A 20320-nucleotide genomic window follows, 5' to 3' on the forward strand; every position below is an offset into this window, starting at 1 on the left:
CGAGGTAGCCGCTTTGGTGTCCGCTCGCCTTGACTCTCCTTCCTATCTTTCAGTTTATTTAATTAGTTCTACTTTCTAGACAGTGTACCAGACTATGCCATTATGTAGATGCTCATGTACCCAGTGATCCCCCGATTTTGAAAAAACTTATGTATTGAGTTATGATATTCTATCCTGTTTTATGAGAATTTTTTATTTATTTAGACTGTTGAAGTATATTTCAAAGATTAAAAGTGTTGGACATGTCTGAGTAGTCGGCTTGCCTAGTTCCACGATAGGCGTCATCATGACTGGTTAGGTTTTAGCTCGTAACACACATGCAGGGGCGGAGCTATAATTTTGTTTACAAGTTTGGCACAACCCGGTACCTTTGACCCAGACCCTATTGTTGTATTTAGAAAACCACTAAATATGTAAATATAATTTATCAAGAACATAATAAGCTACCTTTTGTAGAATCCAAAACCAATAAACCCAAGATCTTAGCTCAGCCTCTGGGCACTGGCAAATAGGTACAGAACCAGTGTAAGCAATGAATCCTGCATACACAGAAATGAATTATTACACACTTGACAGTTGAGACTAAGGCGGATAAGCCAGACAAGAACGACGATTTGAATGTATGAGCAATAGTAAAATGAAGCATACTAAGCATGCCAAATCTGTCTTTTATCAAATTCAATCATCTTCAAAGGTTAATGAAGCAGACCAAGAATGATAACAAAGGTTAATTAGGGTCCTAATTAACACAAGGTGTGAGAAATGAAGAGAAAAAAATACAGATTGCATGGCGTACTAATCTGGGGAAAACATCCACAAAGGTTTCATTTGTTCATTAATATGCATATATTTGTGACTTAATCTAAACCTAGCCTTTAGTTATTTCACAAAGATCAAATATAAATCATCTTAATTGCTTTCTCATTAACACGTCGATAAATTTCAACGTGCGAAGACGAAACGAGTCAATAGCAAAATCCCCAAAAGCTAATTAAATGTTATTATGGGGGAAAACTGATTTTGAAATCAATTAGAGCATACTTACCATTTCTTGATAGAATTATGGGGAAGATGTTGCAATTGGCAGGTAATGAGCGTTTTCCACAAAGGAAATCATCAGATAATTTTGGAGTAAACCAATATTGGATTCACAAGGTTCAATCTTTAGCTGCATCATAGAGGTATTTGCAGCCATGCACGTATAGTGAAAAAGCTTGAATAGTGGAAGTTAGATGGAGGAATACTTTATTGAAGGGATTATCCAAATTCTAATATTTTTAATGGCAAAAATCTCGATTGGAAATTAAGTATGAACCGCAAATTGGACGTAAGGATTGAATTGACCGTATCATTCTTTGGTTTTGTATTTAACCTTTATTTTTGTTTTTTTTTCCCAATTAGATGAAAATAAATAAAAAGTGTTCTAAGTTTTTTGTTTACCCCAAAAACGGATAATAATTGAATTTATACGCCATTTTTAGGATACGTGATATAACTTGTCACAAATTAAGAAGGAAAATTAATATTGAAATTAACGGTAAGAAAATAAATGCAAACCACACAAATTGAACAGCCTTGGCCTTAGAATTCGATCATCCTCAAACCAAGAAATACCTTTTCTGGTGTAAGAACACAATAATAAGGTGATAGGAGCTTGAAATAAAGGTAAATTGCTTTGTATTGCGTATTTCAATGTGTATTACAAATGATCACATCCCCCTTTATATAGTAGGGGTGACCTACTCTTGATACAATTCTATATTAGGTAAAAAATCTTATGATTTGCTAATTACTCGGCCTCTCCTTGATATGTGCCGATATTCCCACCATGATTTTCAACCGATCGCGGATATTTCATCCATCTGTTATTTGGTTCGGCAAATTTCCTTCGATCTTGTTTGGTCTCGATTATGTTCGGTCCCCAGGTCACGAGCCCGACGATGCAATCTCGCACCTTGGTTTGATATAACTCGAGATCGAACTTTGTCTTATCACGCTTCAGTCTCGATTGGCCATACAATATGTAAACCTGACTTCGATCATATACAGATAGCCCCCCCCCCCCCCCATTTTTCGGAGAGAAGGCGACAAAAACGATATGAACCTCGAACCCTGCTTCGATAGACTATGACATAAGTGACAAACGGTCACTAAAACATCCCGTCTGTCCAGTTACCAAGGCATTAAATGCGCGTCAGTTGCTTGTCGGCCACTACGGGTTTTGAGCCGTCGTTAGCAGCCTATAAATACCACCATTTTCATTTAGTCAAGCTTTATGTCCAAAGCTTCTTCCATCTTTGTTCTTCAAGATTATTTTCACTCTTTAACCTATACCCAAAATTTTTGAACTTTCTGCAAACCACTCACCTTCTCAACTTCTTCTTATTCGTCTCGGCTCTAAAAATGGCGAAAACTTCTAAGATTGTTCCACAAAAGGAGGCCGCCTCTTCATCACGGCCCGTCGAGGACGGGGCTGCGGCGAACCCACACCTTGACGAATTCATTCCTGGAGGGTGCGGGACCAATGCTAATTTCAAGATCGAAAAAACTTCCTCGGGTACTGGGTCAATGTGAACCGGTCTAGAGATACATATATTCGATCACCGAAGATATTCTTGACCACGTCAAGGAGGACTGCAACTCGGCCAATAAGCATGTGGTAGTGCCTTCACCTGAGGAATCAATCACCACCCACGTGCAGGGTTTCTTAAGTATTTACACTTACCCTTTCACGTTGGGTCCCTTAGACCCAGTCATTATCGCCTTTTGAAAGAGGTACGAGGTGAACTTCGATCAAATCCACCCTTCTTTCTAAAGGATAGTGATCCTCCTTCGTTTCTTTATAAGAAAAAACGAGGGGTGTTCCTTCACCCTCGATCATCTTATGCATTTATACAGTCCCCGACTCTATCAAGGGTGATTAATCAAACTTGCTCGTCGGGCCACCAGGGCTCCTTTGTCGATTATAGATGAGGACCGGGACCGAGTCTGGATGGGTCATTTTTGTTCGAGTGAGGACCTCGGCCTTGATCCCCGTGGAGCACATGCTATTTCCTGAGAAATGAAACATGAAGCGTAAGTATAATTTCACCTTAAATACTTCATTGATCGTTTCTTCTCTTCCCTCCCTTCTCATCGGTGTCTTTAGGTAGCCGTGGCTCAGACGTCGGAAATGGTTCCTTGACTCAAAGAATGGGTCGAGGGTCTTATGTCACAGAGGTTATATTTCGAGCGCGCATGGCGCGAATTGTTGAATGGTCGATGGGAGGCCGTAACCATGGTAAGTTTTCTCCTCTGATTCAATACTTTTTGATTTTCTCCTTGTACTGTTGAATTCTTATCGGATTTGTATTCTTTTACAGGACTCCCCAAAGACGTTGCTATGAGGCCTTCATCATGTGATGAGGATGTGCCTCTAGAGCCCCCTTCTCTGAAGCAGGGTGACAATAAGAAGAGAAAAATGGTCTCTAGTTCCCCGAACTCGAAAAAGATAAAATCGAAGATGAGGTCTCATAAGTCCAAGGGGATATCCGATGCTCTATCCTCGGACTCAGTCCATCGACTAAGGGATGAGTCCGAAGAAGAAGAAGAGGAAGATAAATACAAACTGGTGGCCCGGGTGAGGGCTGCTGTCACGATACAAGGGCCCTACGAATCGGCGAGTTATGAAATTGAACTGCCTCAACATAAAGAGGCCGGTGAGGGAAGTCTGCCGGTATACCCGAACCTAAAAAGGGCAAGGCCACGCCGCCCCAAGCTAGGGGGGCAGAGAAGGAGATCGGTACTGATACTCCTGGGACAGGGGAAAATATCCTAAAATACACGCTCGGGGTGATTGACATTATCGGGTCTTCGTAGTTCTCTGATGTTATGATCCAACACGCCAGCATGCTAGAAGGTCGTTCTTATGAGTGGCCTCATGGGGCAACAGATATCAACACCTTCTTGGATAGGTTATATTCTTCTGCCTTAGAGGATGTCACAGGGCTCAGAGACTTTCTGGTGCCAAATAAGGTACCATCGTCGGGGGCTAGTGGGTTTTCCTCGAGCCCAAAGTTAGTAGACTGATTCCCGGCCCCGAGTGTCGACCCTGGCCAAAGACGTCCAATATTTTTCTCTGCCCTCGTAGGGGTCGCTAGCTACCTTCGATGTTTGGTGACCGAAGAAGATCAGGCAGTGATAGAAAAGGTGGAAACCCCCAGCCTATTCAATGAAGCTCAACAAGCATAAGATTAGGTAACTCTGTGTGTCTTTCTCCTTATGTATTTTATATTTAAAGTTGCAAATAACCATAATGCCTTCATTTATGTTTGTAGGCTTTGGTGTTGCACCATGAAGCTTTCCTCCGAAACCGGGAGGAGTTAAATCATCATGAGGCCGAGGTTCGGTATCTAACCGAGAAGAGAGATACCTTCAAGCTTCTTACTAAGAAGCTTCAGGACGAATTAGAAACGGCTCGGAAGAAGCATGCCGAGATGGCCAAACAGGTAATTCGTGTACTTAACAATAGTGAAGACGAATTGGACATAATGGCTAACAATCTGATCATGCAGGTCTATCAGAGGCTTGAACAGATAGGGCAGCTTCAGGCACAGGTAGATACGATGCAAGCCGAGGCCAAGGAGTTTAAGAAAGATATGGACATCTTGGACTCGAAAAAGGAGATCGTCCAAGCACAACTGGAGTCGGTCGTGTCCCAGCTAGGGGCTGTAAAAGAGAAGGCCTTGTTGTAGGTCAAGAAAATCGAGGAGCTTAAATCCTAATTGGAATTGGCTATTTTTGATAAAGCAAACTTGGCCAACGAACTCGAGGCGGCCAAATCAGAGGTGGCTGTGGCCAAGACCGAGGCTGTTGCTAAAGTGGCCCAGTATAAGGCTGACATCGAGGTGATTCAGATGCAGGCCAAAAGTATGGTGGAACATGCAAGGTGGAAAGTTTGAAGGGAAGCCCTCGAGGGAGTCCATGCTCAGGACCTCGATATACTGGCTGAAATTGAGAATGCCAAAGCAGAAGAAACCAGGGACCGGTAGCTAGCCTTTTCCGAGGAAGATTCTGAGAGCTTAAGCGAGTCGGAAGGCGGGGAAAATCACGAAGATGAAGAAGATGCTGCCTCCGATGAAGACCAGGCCATTTAGGCCTTTATATTTTTTACTTTCTTTTGCATTTTTTTGAGGCCGTTTCGGCCATTGTAAATCTTTGAATTAAGTCATTTTGGCCTTTGTTAAAAGATTATTATGTAAATATATACAAGGCTTTCTTTTCCCTTTCGGCTTTTAAATTTTTCCTTTGCTTTATTACTTGTATTCACAAAGGTCGAAATTCCTTAGCATAAAATAACTTAGGTTGTGTAAGTTCGAACAAATCCTTCCTTCACATTATTTTGTTTTGAGGCGTCTTGGGGGTTTGGTGTTACCGGGAACATTCACCCAAAGTAAGTAACCAAGGTTGTAGTTTGTCGAGGGTAGCCTTTAAAACCGGTTTTTGAAGGCCTGTCTTTTTGTTACGGTTCTCGGACGTCTCCGAACCATGTTAATATGGTCGTAGCCTTTTAGTTTGGGAGTCGCCCAGTAGGCTTGCTTTCCCGAGTTATCTAGGCTTTCCTAAGATAACAATCCCCGAGGGGATATGGCCATGGCCTTTAAAATTTGGGGGTTGCCTAATAGGTCTTATGCTCCCGATGTTTAATAGCTTGATCTCTTTGAGTTTGTTTTTAGATGGCAGTCTCCGAGTAAGGGAGTGATCATCTAAAATCTGGTTATAATCGGCCCTTGAGCTCGTTTCCTTTAGGAGATCGAAAGTACGAAATTCTATAAGGGATATAAAGAGAAAATTTTAAAACATAAGTTGGCTGCAAGGAAAGTACTTCTCTTTATTCTTGTGCTAAACAGTTATACATACGTGCATGTTTTGTGACAGGGCTCAAGCAATCTATGTGGGCAGGATTCGTTTGACACTTTGGCCCTTACAACAAAATTCTACCCATCGAGACCCTTCAATTACGAAGTAATTTCCTTGCTAAAGCAAATCTATATCCGAGGGTAATGCCCCCCAGTATACGAGGTTGATTGTAGAGAAACCTCAGATACTATAAATGCGGTCTTCAATGCCGACTTGTGATTGGCCTTTGATTCTAAGTTAGCACGATCCACTATTGCCTCGTTAAAAACCTTGCTGAAAAACCCATTTGGGACAAAACCAGTCTAAGGAAATAAGAGTGCAATGAGTGCTTTCAAACCTAAAACTTCATGTTGCTTCTTGTAGATCACTTGCAAGTGTTAGTCAAAAAATAAAAAGAAATTAAAGGGGGTCGTACCTTAGCAGTAATATCGTTTTAGGTGAGTTACATTCCAATTGATCCGTTCATCATTCCGAGTTTATAGGATCCTTTTCCGGTGACCTCAAGAATCTAGTACAGTCCTTCCCAATTCGGACCTAACTTCCCATCATTCGAATTTCGGATGTTCATTGTGAATTTCCTTAGTAATAAGTCTCTAAAGTTGAAGTATCGGAGGTTGGCCCTTCGATTATAATACTGTCGTGCCCCCTTTTTTCCCTTTTTGATGGGGAAGTCTCGGTTTCGACATTCATGGGGGGAATAACTCATTTCCTTTTGGAAATTTGGGTATTTGAAGAGTCGCCACCTAACAGATTATGGTGCGTTAGGGCACCTAGTGCAATTAACTCATGAACTAGTTTGCATTACCATAGATTAGGGTAAGGGCTCGAAATAACCTTAAGAGGAAGGTGTTAGACACCCCTTCCGGTCCACAACGGTGGGTCCCAACCAAACTTAAACTACGTGAATTAGTCATTTTAACAAATAGACAGTTTTAACACATATTCGCAAATAAAGGCATGTTTTCACATTCTAAACACATGTATGATTTATATAATGGAAGAAAGGGAGAGGTTTAAACAACTTGCATATATATATATATATATATATATATATATATATATATATATATATATATATATATATATATATATATATATATACGTAATGAAAAGGAAGTTCATTTAAAACATATAGGAATTGGGAAAGAGGGGTCCTAGGCTGGTTAGCCTACAAGATCATACCCATGCAATCCCCGGTAATCACTCCTCAATGAGGGGCTACACGTGACATTAGCGCGCAGTCATCATATCCTTACTACCCAATTCCCTCACCTTGGTCATAGCCTAAAGCATTCTAGCAACCCTAAAAGATATCCTATGCGTGCACTACCTATCCCTTCCTTGTGGCCCGGAGGTATTTAGGACCTCTAGTTTGGGTAGTTCTAGATCATCCTAAGGTACTTAAAGGAGAAAAATCTAGGTGACAATCAGAACAATTAGTACTGGACTAAAAGAGAACAATTAAAGGCTCAAGTTTTACCTCCACAAACAGAGCAAGCAAGTGCACGTTTTAAACACGGTTTTAGGTATTTCAAGGAAGCCCTAGAACAGGATATCTAGGTGATCAGAGAAAATGCAGTATTGATTTTAGACCAAAGTGTAAAAGAACTTAATCCGTTTGTATACTGATTTTAATCTGTTGAATACGAGCAGTCACAAATAACAAGGCGTAGTTTTACAGTTTGCAGAATTTTAGTCGCCCTATAGGCTTGCCTAGGCGTGTAATAGTGATGTCCTATGAGCATGGTATCTAATCATTGATCAGGAATGCAGTAAAATAGTAAACAATTTTAAATGGGCAATTTGGATCCTATAGGCATGCTTTCTAGTGATATTAACTAACACATCGTTAAAGAAACGAGTAGGTTGGTTAATCTGATTCAGAACTTACAGGCGTGAGTTAAAGTTAAACTGATTTTAGATCTAACTAAAACTGATTTTAGATCCTATAGGCATGATTTCTATAAACTGATTTTAGGTCCTATAGGCATGATTTCTACAATTAAGCTGATTTTAGACCCTATAGGCATGACTTCTAATTATGTAAAAAGTAAAGCAAGCAGAACTTATTTGAACCAAAGCAGATCCTATAGGCATATTATCTAATAAACACATTTGAATCGAAATGGACCCTATAGGTATGTTATCTACCCAACTTTACCCACAGTATACAACTACCCTCCATTTTCACTAGTCACCCCAATATCTGTTTACAATTAATTATTACTGACCAGTGATTGAATAAAAATTACATAAATAGAATAGAAATTAAGCTATACGAAGCCTGAAGTAGGCCCAAAGTGATTTCCAAGCCTTCAGTAGTCTCAAATGCCTAAAGTTTCATAGCCAATTTCATGTCTAGGTGTGTTAGAGTTCCCTAAGGACCTCAAGGATCCTGGGTAGTGCTCACACCTAGACCTTTCTCAAATAAGGACTGATTTATGTGCAGTGTGGAAGTGACAGCCCTGATATGCCAGAGTTCAGAGAGATCTCAAGGGTCTCTAAGCAGTACACATACCAGAGGGGCAGGACTTAGTAATCTAAGAGTACGTGAGAGTGCATAATGGTTTGAGAGAGTTTGACAGACAGTATAAAGAAAGGTCTTAGGAGTGAAAAGAATTTCTGAAAATGAGTACTGACATGGTGATAAAACAGTTGGAGGAAAGTATGAAAAACAATTTGCAATCAGAACATAAGTCATAGAACAAACAGCTTTAGGAAGTACTTTGGCAAACAACTTTCACACAAGGAAAGAGGTGTTGGGAACACAGAGAATACCCTTAATGGAGCACATAAACAACATGGTGCATAGAGTTATTAAGGCGTTCTACAAAACTAAATAGGTTAGATATAATGCAGGTTATTTAAACATGAAGCAAAGTTCACAGCAGAAATGTTGAAAACATATAAACAACACAACTATAGTTACCCTAGGGAGACTAGATAACTTAGCAGGAGTAAGGCAGAATAGGCAAGGACTTAAATGGACATGCTAGGCAATTATTAACAAGTGTAGGCATGCTGATTACACAAAAGCAAAGTTTAGACATGCTAGATAAACAGTAATCAGTCAAACAGGCTAGTTACATATGTAGACATGCTAAACAAGATAGCAAACAAGCAAGTGAAGTGAAAACATGCTAACCACATATTTGAATAGGCAGTATTTGGCATGCTAGGTAAGCAGTAAACAGAAGGAAAAATGTACTCAGGTCAGATGAACTAAGGCAGTAAATAAACACATAGGTTTAGATTCTTAAATTTAATCAGAAGGATACCTAGTTAAAGAAAGAAAACACAAGATGTGAGATAGGTATTGTGTAATTTGCAGCCTTGGCTTGCAGCCGGCTAGAATAACAGAGATCACAAGTAGTAGAGGGAGCAGAAAGAGCCTTTTTAGAGTGTAAGAGTTGTAGTTTATGAACTATTGTTCGTGTTCAGAAGTGAGAACATATAAGGGCATATATAGTAATCAAGAGTTAAACAAAATAAGGTAAAGAATCAATTATGTAGCAATTAGGAAAATTTACAGAATCAGTCACACACGTGAAAACAGTAAAGTATTCCCCTTAATCAAGGATAATCAATCAACGGTAAAGAGCGGGACATATATTTAAGGAAAGAAATCAAATAAGACTTAGCTACAGAGTAGCTAATTAGGGGTGAATGAACATAAGTTCAATTAAAGAAACAATTAGTAAGAATCAGCAAGTAACACCGTTGATTCAAATAAGGCAAGAAAATCAATTAAGGTCGTGAATAAAGGAATAATTAAAAATCAACACATAATTTTTTAACAGAGCCAATAAGAAATTCAAACAATATTGATTTAAAGGAGGAAAATATAGGTTTTCCACAAATAGATAAAACGGGCTAAAATAATTTCATAAACATACAGAAATTAGCCGAGAAATCAAATCAGAAACCCTAATAGAGATGAATTAGGGTAGAATCACATCACATTGAATTAAGCTAAAGAAAAATCCTAGGAACCAAAGCATAGGACAAAGTCAATGCACAAATAACTCAGAAACTAAACAAAATGTCGAGAAATTTGGGTTTTTAGCATAAACTAGTTGGGGTTAAAGCAAACCTTCATAAAATAGGTTAAAACACATAAGAAATAGAAGATTAAACACTCAAAATTATCAAACGTTTTGGAGAAAGAAATTTTCGGGAAACCCTAGTTTAGAAAAATGGAAAATCATTCGAAAATCAGAAGGTTCTTGTAGAACTCATGTGAAATAGGTTCGATCCATCTCAGATCTTGCACAGATCTGAGAAGTTCAAAGGATAAAATTAGGGTTTCGAGAAGAGCAACACAGAGATGAAGAATTAGGCTTAGAAATCCATAGATCTAAGCCGACATAGGAAGATCTTCATCGAAATCAAACCGGAACAGCCTGAAACAGGCGAGAAAGGGCCATAGGTGCAAGTGGACTGACTCTGGTCCCTCGAGGACCTTTGAGATGGCAATACAAACATAGGAGAGGCCATTAGAGGTCTGATGGTGGTGAGGAACCACCATGAACGGCAACAGATGAACGACGATGAGGGTGAGTTAGGGTTAGGTTTTGAGTGCATTCGAGAGAGGAGAGGAACAAATGATGGCGGGGAGGGGGTGTTAGAATTATTAGGGTTTGGGGGGTATAGGCTGGTTTATTTTAGTTAAGGAGAATCTGGACCGTTGATCATAATGATCAACGGCCAGGATTTGCCCGGGTATTGGGTCGGGTAAGTGCAAATTGGGCTTGGCTGGATTGGGCTGGTATTGAAGGGGTATTGGGCTGGTTAATTTTAGGACAAAATTGAAATAAAAGTGGCTATTTATTAAATACTCCAAACATTTAATTAAAAATAATTTGTAAAATAATTACTAATTATAAAAAATAAATTTTATGCATAGGAAGTGTTTTAAAAATAGTTATGTAATATTTTAAAATGCAAATGACTAATTTCTGGAAAAATAATACAAAAATATATGCATGGGCTATAATTGCAAAGTTATTGCAATTATAGCCAAAATGTGCCAATTTGGCTATTTATGAAATAATTTGGACTCAATAGGACCTACAATAGTAATATTAAATCAAGACATGTTCTAAATTCATTTGCGATGCAAGTTTTCAATTATTTATATGAAGAAAATATTAAAATAAATTATTTTAAGGGTATAAAAATTATGGAAAAATACCCATTGATGCTAATGCATGGTTTTAAAGGTATATATGCATTTCAAAAAATATTATAGGGAAAAATTGGGTATCAACAAATACCTCTCGATCCGTTGCTTTTGGGGGGCCAATTGGACAAGGGCTGTTTCACGCCTTTCATCCAATAGTTCAAGACTTGTATTCATGGCCTCGTTATTTGATTCCTTTGTGGCATACTGGAATAACACTTGGCTCCCCGAATTCAATCGGTATTAGAGCTTCGGCGCCATAAACCAATGAGAATGGGGTAGCTCTGGTGCTGGATTTTGAGGTTGTGTGGTATGCCCAAAGAACTTCGGGCAGAATTTCATTCCATTTTCCCTTGTCGGCGGTCAACATTTTTCTCAAGTTTTTGATTATGGTATTCTTGGTCGATTCGGCCTACCCATTTCCATTGGGGTTATAAGGTGTGGACAAAATTCTTTTGATCTTATGATCCGCGAGAAACTTGGTCACTTTGTTGCCGATAAACTGTTTCCCGTTGTCACATACTATTTCGGATGGCATCCCGGACAAATATATGATGTGGTCCCAAATTAAGTCGATGATTTCCTTTTCACTGACCTTCTCATACGACTAGGCTTAACCAACTTAGAAAAATAGTCAGTCATAAATAAGATAAATTGAGCCTTACCTGGTGCCCATGGAAGAGGGCCAACAATGTCCATTTCCCACTCATGAATGGCCATAAAGACAAGACCGAATGTAATAGTTCCCCGGGTTGTGAATCATCGGAGCATGTCTTTGGCATTTGTCACATTTTTGTACGAACTCCTTTGCATCTTTTTCCATATCGATCCAGTAATAGCCTGCTCTGATTATGTTTCGAACCAATGATTCGGCGCCTGAGTGGTTCCTGCAGGTGCCTTCGTGGACTTCCCTCGTAACGTACTCGGTATCTCCTAGTCCTAAACATATTGCTAATGGGCCATCGAACATTCTTCTGAACAAGGTTCTATCCTCGGACAAGCTGAATCAGGTTTCCTTTGTGCGCCGGGCCCTCAACTCTTTTAGATCTGAGGGTACTTTGCTGGTCTTCAAATATTTATTGTATTTATTTCTCCAATCCCAAGTTAGACTGGTAGAGTTTATTTCGGCATGACCTTCTTTTATTACCTATCTTATAAGTTGTACGATTGCCCCCGATTTGAGCTTATCGTCCTCGATCGAAGAGCCTAAGTTTTCTAGTGCATCGGCCTCACTATTTTGATCTCAAGGTACATGCTGCAAAGTCCACTCTTTGAATCGATGTAATGTTACATGTAGTTTATCCAGGTACCTTTGTATCTGTTCTTCTCCAACTTCTAACGTTTCGTTAACTTGATTTACCACAAGGAGGGTGTCACACTTAGCTTCAATCACTTCTGCCCCTTAGCTTTTGGCCAGTTCGAGACCTACAATCATGGCCTCATATTCGGCCTCGTTGTTAGTCAATTTCGCAGTTCTAATGAATTGCCTAACTATAATGCTTGTGGGTGGCTTCAGTACGATGCTAAGTCCAGACCCCTTTGCATTCGATGCATCGTCCGTAAATAGGGTCCAGATTCCCGAAAACATCCCCGAGTTTATCAATAACTCTCTTCCAACCTCGGGTATTAGGGCCGGCGTGAAGTCGGCCATGAAATTTGCTAAAATTTGAGACTTAATGGCTGTCCGGGGTCGATATTCATTATCGTACCCGCTGATTTCTATATCCCATTTGGCCAATCGTCCCTAGAGTTTTGTCTTATGCATTATAATTCACAATGGGTAAGTTGTCACATCACATATAGGGTGGCACTGAAAGTACGGTTTTAGTTTCCTAGAAGCGCTTAGCAAAGCGAGCGCCAGTTTTCCTAAGTGAGAATACCTAGTTTCAGCCTCACCTAAGGTTCAGCTAACATAATAAATTATAAATTGTGTACCTTGTTCTCTCCGAACTAGGACTCCAATTACCTCTATCTCCGATACTACCAAATACAAGCATAGTTGTTCATCCGCCTTTGATGTGTGGAGCTGTGGCGGGCTCGATAGGTATCGCTTGAGTTCTTCCAAGGCTCGTTGGCATTCCGAGGTGCATGTAAAGTTGTTTTTCTTCCTCAGCAATGAGAGTATCGATGACTCTTGTCGGAAGACCTCAAAATGAATCGTCCCAAGGCAATTATGCTCCCGGTTAGCCTTTGCACGACCTTCATGTTGTCTACTACCGTGATATCCTCGATGGCTTTGATCTTGTCGGGTTGATCTCGATTCCTTGGTTGGATACCATGAACCCAAGAAATTTACCCGATCCGACTCCGAATGCGTATTTTTTCAGGATTAAGTTTCATGTTGTACTTTTTCAATATACTGAAGATTTCCTACAAATGCTTTAATGGTCCTTTGATCGTAGTGACTTAACTAACATATCATCAATGTAAACTTCCATAGATTTCCCTATTTGTTCTTCGAACATCCGGGTTACTAGGTGTTGGTACATAGAACTAGCATTTTTTAATGCAAATGGCATTACGTTATAACAATATGTGCCATACCTATTGATGAAGGAGGTTTATTCTTGATCATCCGGGTTCATTTGTATTTGTTTGTACTCGGAGTAGGCATCGAGAAAACTGAGGATCTCGTGGACGACCATGGCATCGATCATGTGATCGATGTAAGGCAAAATGAAAGAGTCTTTGGGGCATGCCTTATTTAAATCCTTGTAATCCATACACATTCTCAGTTTGTTCCCTTTTTAGGGACTTCTACTACGTTTGCTAGCCATTCCAGGTATTTGACTTCCTGGATGGACCCTATTTTAAGGAGTTTAGTTACTTCGTCCTTGATGAGAGCATGCTTGATCTCGGCCTATGGTGTCCTTTTTTGCTTGACTGGAAGGAATTTCAGGTCCAGGCTTAGTTTGTGAGTGGTGATCTCCGGTGGGATACCTGTCGAGATGGGACCAAGCAAAAAATCCATGTTATCAATAAGAAATTGAATGAGTTTTTCTCTAGGCTCGGGAGTTAATCCCATGCCCAGGTATACCTTCCGATCGAATAGATGTTCGATTGGTATGACTTGCTCTAGCTCTTCGACCGTTGATTTTGTAGCGTCGGAGTCATTGTGGACTATGAAGGATTGAGGAACCTCATAATCATCGTCTTCGTCATTCCCCAACTTATCCTGTTGGGTCGAGGCCGGCATCAGTGATTTCTATTTGGTTTCCTGTTTTGTTTTCGAATCTAGCTCCTTTGTTGATGAGAGTGTTGATACTGGAATTACTTCACCGATGACAAACCTTTTCTTTGCGGTGGGCTGCTCCCCGTAGATCATTTTAATTCCCTCTATTGTCGGGAAATTAAACCCATGGTGAAGGGTCGAAGGCACAACTCTCATGTTAGGGATCCACGGTCTCTCGAATAGAGAATTATACCTCATGTCCCCTTAGATCACATAAAACTTGGTCTCCTGGATGGTTCTGGCTGCGTTTACCAGCAATGTTATTTCTCCCTTAGTGGTTTCACAAGCCATGTTGAACCCATTTAGCACTCAGGATGCAGGTACGATTTGGTCATGTAGGCTAAGTTGTTCTACGACCCTCGATCGAATGATGTTGGCCCGACTACTTGGATCAATTAACACACATTTAACTCGAGTTTTATTCATGAGTATAGATATTACCAGTGCATCATTATGGGGCTGCGTGATTCTTTCTGCACCTTCGTCATTGAAAGATAAAGTTCCTTCTGGCATTTAATATCGAGTCCATTTTTCTCTCATGATTTATACTTAAGTGCGCTTAAACATTGGACCTTGAGGAACATTGACCCCTCCGATGATTATGTGAATGACAGGTTAGGGTTCCTCTTGCTCGTTTTGTTTATTGGAATCCCTATTTCTGAAATGACTCTTGGCTCGATCGCTCAAAAACACCCAAAGATTCTCGTTGTTGAATAACTAGGCTACTTCTTCTCTCAATTGTCTACAATCTTCCCTTATGTGGCCATGGGTTCCATGATATTCTCATATTTGGTTGGGATCTCTTCGGGCTAGATTGGTTTGTAGAGGTCGAGACCATCTGGTATCTTTGATACGTCCGATAGCCGACACGATGGTGGCTACGTCAATATTAAAGTTGTATTCTCATTATCGAGGTGCTTCTTTGGGTCTGATAGGCTTGTCGAAGCCATTATTGCTCATGAACCCTCGAGAGCTCTAGCCTCAATCACTTCTCCTTTCATTTCGTACAGGATTCCACCTAGATCCACCACTCCTATGATCTCTACTATATGGCTGATATCGATCTTTGTTCGACCTTTGTTCTCGGTCAATATCCCTCTTTATTTTGTCGATGGGTCTGATAGGTTAAATTGACCCAGAAGGAGCCCCGAGTTGGTCGTCTTCGACCACGATCTTCAATTGATACTGATTATGCACATCGGCCCAAATAACAGCTAGGTATTCTATCAAATTCTGCTTCAACTGCTATGAAGCCACGGAGCTTCGAACATTGAGCCCTTGGGTGAAAGCTTGAACAGCCCAATCGTCGGCGACTGGTGGCAGGTCCACCTGTTCCATTTGGAATCGGGACATAAATTCTCCGAGCATTTCATTGTCCTTCTACCTTACCTTGTAAAGGTCCGATTTCCTGGTTTCAACCTTGATGGCTCTAGCGTGTGCCTTTACGAAAGAATCTACAAGCATAGCAAATGAGTCAATACAATTAGGTGGTAAATTGTGGTACCATATCATAAACCCCTTCGACAGGGTCTCTCTGAATTTCTTTAGTAAGATAGATTCGATCTCGTCATCCTCTAGACCATTCCCTTTGATAGCACATGTGTAAAAGGTGACATGCTTGTTCAGATCGGTAGTTCCAATGTATTTAGGAATCTCGGACATTCAAAACTTCTTAGGGATGTTTTGGGAGCCGTGCTCGGGGGTAAAGGTTTTTGCACTAACTTTTTGGACTCCAGACCCTTCAATATCGGTGGTGCCCCTGGGATTTGATCAACCCTGAAGTTGTAACTTTCCACCTTTTTATTGTTTGCCTCGATCTTCTTTTCCCCGACTTAATTCGGTTTGTAAATTATTCAAGCATCTTCCTGATTGCAGGATCAGTTCCCGATTCTTTCTCTTCTTATTTCTTTGAAATCGATTAGGCCCTATGGAATACTTCCTGAGACGGCTCGAGCTCGATCCTGCTCGATGGGTGATTCTGGTTTTGGAGCTGGGCTACTGCTGCCTCTTGAGCTTGCAGCATTTCAAAGATCACCCGCAGGTTGATCCTGCCATCTTCGCCGCCATATGTGCTTTGAGCGTCTGATCAAACGTTAATGCGGACGCTGCCCTCGGGATCGACAGCCAAATTTGCATTGAGGGCCACATGGGAGCTGACATCAATTGGATCTACAGTCAAAACTCCATCGAGATCGATCGGGGGTACATCGTTCCCTGGTGCTATGTTCATTCTCGTCGTGGTGGCCAAATCGTTGTCGACGTGAATGGGTGCTAATTGAGAGTTCGACATTTTAACCCTGGAATCAAATATATTTCAAAGAACAAGTGAAAAATAGTGTGTGTTATGAAAGTTTGTACTAAGTAACCACTATTATCCTCAGCCCCACGGTGGGCGCCAAACTGTTTACCCTAAAAAATGGATAACAATTGAATTTATATGCGGTTTTAAGGATACGTGATATAACTTGGCACAAATTATGAAGATATATTAATATTGAAATTAGCGGTAAGAAAATAAATGCAAACCACACAAATTGAACAGCTTTGGCCTTAGAGTTCGATTATCCTCGAGCCAAGAAATGCCTCTTCTGATGTAAGAACAAAATAACAAGGTGATAGAAGCTAGAAATAACAGTAAATTGCTTTGTATTGTGTATTTTAATGTATATTACAAATGACCAGACTCTCCTTTATATAGTAGGGGTGTCATACTCTTGGTACAATTCTATACAAGGTACAAAATCTTATGATTCGCTAATTACTCAGCCTCTCCTTGATATGTGTCGAGATTTGTGCAATGATTTCCAACCAATCCGGATATTCGACCCTTTGTTATTGGTTTGGCAAATTTCCTTTGACTTGTTTGGTCTTGATTCTGTTCGGTCCCGGGGTTACGAGCCCGACGATGCAATCTAGCACCTTGGTTCGATATAACTCGAGATCGAACTTTATCCTGTCACGCTTCAGTCTCGATTGGATACAATAGGTGAACTCGATTTCGACCATATATATTTTTATTCTAGATTTTAAAAAACTCCGCATATACCACAACCACAACCAATGGGCGGATCAAAATCTTCTTGAATTTGACAAAGCATGCCTTACACACGGTACACCATTCAGGTACGTATCCTACAAAATATTTTCTCACAGGATTCACTAATAACTTTGAATGCTCTAAGTTGTGAATGTAACCAAATGAGAATGGAGGTCTTCATTAACAGGAGTTTATCGCCATTGTGGTGAGATATTTAGGCATGACCACAACCTCTATTTTAAACACCAAAATGTAATGTAGGAGTAGGACAACAATTCTGTCCTCTTCATGATTAGTAGTTTGTGTAGGGCATTTAATTTTGCGGGTAGGTGTCTTACAATACATGCAAGAGGGTAAAGGAGAAAATGGTAGACAAGCATATGCCCTGAAATCAAAACATTTATACATCAAAAATTTTCCTTCTAGTTTTGATCCTGAAAGTGATGAGTTGGTCTCTATTTGTCTTCATTGAGGCTTTCACTTTTCCTGGTAAAGCATTAACATTTATGAAGAAAGTAGGAGTTCTTTTTGTTTACCGTAAACGGTATAGTTGAATTTGTTAAGTGATTTATGGACAAGCGAACTGATTTGATCCAAAATGATAAATAAATTAGATTAAAAATAAAAATTAGCATTTAAATCAAAGGGAATGGCAGGCCTGGCTCCAGAAGCGATGCTTCTAGGGATAGAAATAAGAGCAATACAAAACAGAAAGTAAAGTTGTATTATTTAGCTCGAGAATAGAATGTAGCATACATTTTGTGCAAGATTTTGTGTGTCTACAATAGTTGTTGAAACTACTATTTATAGCTCTACCTAGGAAACAAGATCCTAGGATCAAGACCCTCTTAAATAATAATAAAGAGGGTCATTGATGAATGTGTAACGACATGCCATAAATGCCAAAAATTCTCTACAACAACTACTTATTTAATACTAGGGAATATTCTTCATTATGCCATCTGGTGACAAACATTCGACCAACTCCAGTTGATTATGCTCCCCTTGAGTTCTATCTGACACCAACTATAGTTGTTGTCCCCGATCTTGGTTCTTACTCGACTTGTCTTCCGCTTGTCTCCGTTTTTACGTGTCACACTACCATTTGTTCCTTTAAAGTAAACAAATTTTACCCTATACAGATAGTCCCCCTACTTTATGGTGGCAGATCTTTGTGACATCAGAAAGTTGATGAAGATTCCTTTCTTGGCGAAACATTTTTCGAAACCTTCGAAGAAGTCTCTGGTGCTTGATAAGACGCATGTCTACTCGCATTTAATACATCGAACACGTGTTACCCCATGATTCAGCAATATTTTCATCGGTTCTCGAGGTAATCATGGCCATGATTTTTGCTGTCTATATCTTTACTTCTACTCATCATCTTACCTCTTTCACTTCCAAAGCCCTCATAAGTTCATTACCTTCTTCGCTCTTAACCTTCTTCTGCTTTCATCTCTTTCTAACTTTCTTTGTTCTTAACTCATAAACTCTTTATTATCATGGCTTATTTTACTAAATCCTCTAAAAACTATGGTCTTCTCTTCGGTGGAGGCCCAACAAAAAGCAAGGATAAAGAGATTGATGTCGATGTTGATCCTCTTACGGTAAGCACCATCATACCCAAACACTTGAGCACTGTCAATGACTTCCAAGAGAAGTTCCCTTCTGCGAATCCTCAAACTTGGGCTGGTAGCGTGTATCCTTCTTCTATTTGATCTCCCTTCCAGTGTTCCTACTGTGAAGGAGGATTGTAACTCCCCAGACCTAAATATCATTGCTCCTAACTTGGTGTAGCGGGTTACCTTCACCAAGAAAGATTTTACGTATTCCTATACATATCCATTTATTTTGTGCCCGTTTTCTTTGAGAGGGGCACTCGACCCCATGATCTTGGAGTTATGCCACAGGTACCAGGTCTGCTTGGCACAAGTAAGCCCCTCTATGTGGCGAATGGTGGCTTGTCTGCGCCAGCTGTGCACGGAGACGGGGAAAACCCTAACCCTGACATACATGATGAATCTCTACTCCCCCAAAATATTCCATAAGGGATTAATAAAATTTAGTAAACATGGTCACCATGCATTACTTACCAGCATGGATGATGATAATGACCGTGGATGGATGGATGGAGCGGTTTGTCATCATTGCTACTAGGGATATCATTCCGGCCACAACTCCATCTTTTCCCGAATCATGGAGTCGTTCATGTAAGTTTGTAATCTATCTCTCTCTCCATAAAAATATTGTTCCATGTCATTGCTACTCTTTTATTTCTGTTATTTCAGCTACTCAGTGGATACCACCAAGGGTTGAAGGTCTGGATCAATGGGTTCAGAAGATTCTGGATATTACTATGGAAGAAACCTGTCGGTGGAAGAAGATGGCCCCCAAATACGGCTGGAAGGCCAAGAACCATGGTAAACTGATTCCTTTTACTTTTCACCTCTATATGTGCATAAGTAAACTTGCTAACCATACTTTTTGTTTAATTCAAGACTTCCGAGGGTTCTGTTACCTGCCATAAAGTCGAGGTTTGGGCCGATCCTACGGAGGCTGAGAGGTTGTTGCAAGATGCTCTAACCCAAATCGGTGACCTTGGATCTACCTCCGATGCAGATGCTTTCTCTCGGAGTTCCAAGATAGAGAACAAGCAACCAAAAAGGCAGCATTCTTCCTAGGTTACAGATAAATATAAGAAAATAAAGAAGGTCACGACCGAGCCAGCCACGATCACAGTGGTCATTGAAGATGATAGGGAAGCCAGTGATAAAGAGGCTTCCCTTCAAAAAAAGACAACGATCTTCATTAGCTCAACAAAATGCTTAATCTGGAGAGGTTAGACGCCCAACCGAAGACGAGGTCTGAGTGCTTTGGGGTGAAATGGATATAGTAGAGAATGTCGATTCTCGCTCTCTGACCCCTATTTTGTTTCTAATCCTGTGAGGTCAGAGACCGAGCCTCTTTTGTT

Source organism: Nicotiana sylvestris, chromosome 2, assembly GCF_000393655.2.
Source record: "Nicotiana sylvestris chromosome 2, ASM39365v2, whole genome shotgun sequence".
Lineage (NCBI taxonomy): Eukaryota > Viridiplantae > Streptophyta > Magnoliopsida > Solanales > Solanaceae > Nicotiana > Nicotiana sylvestris.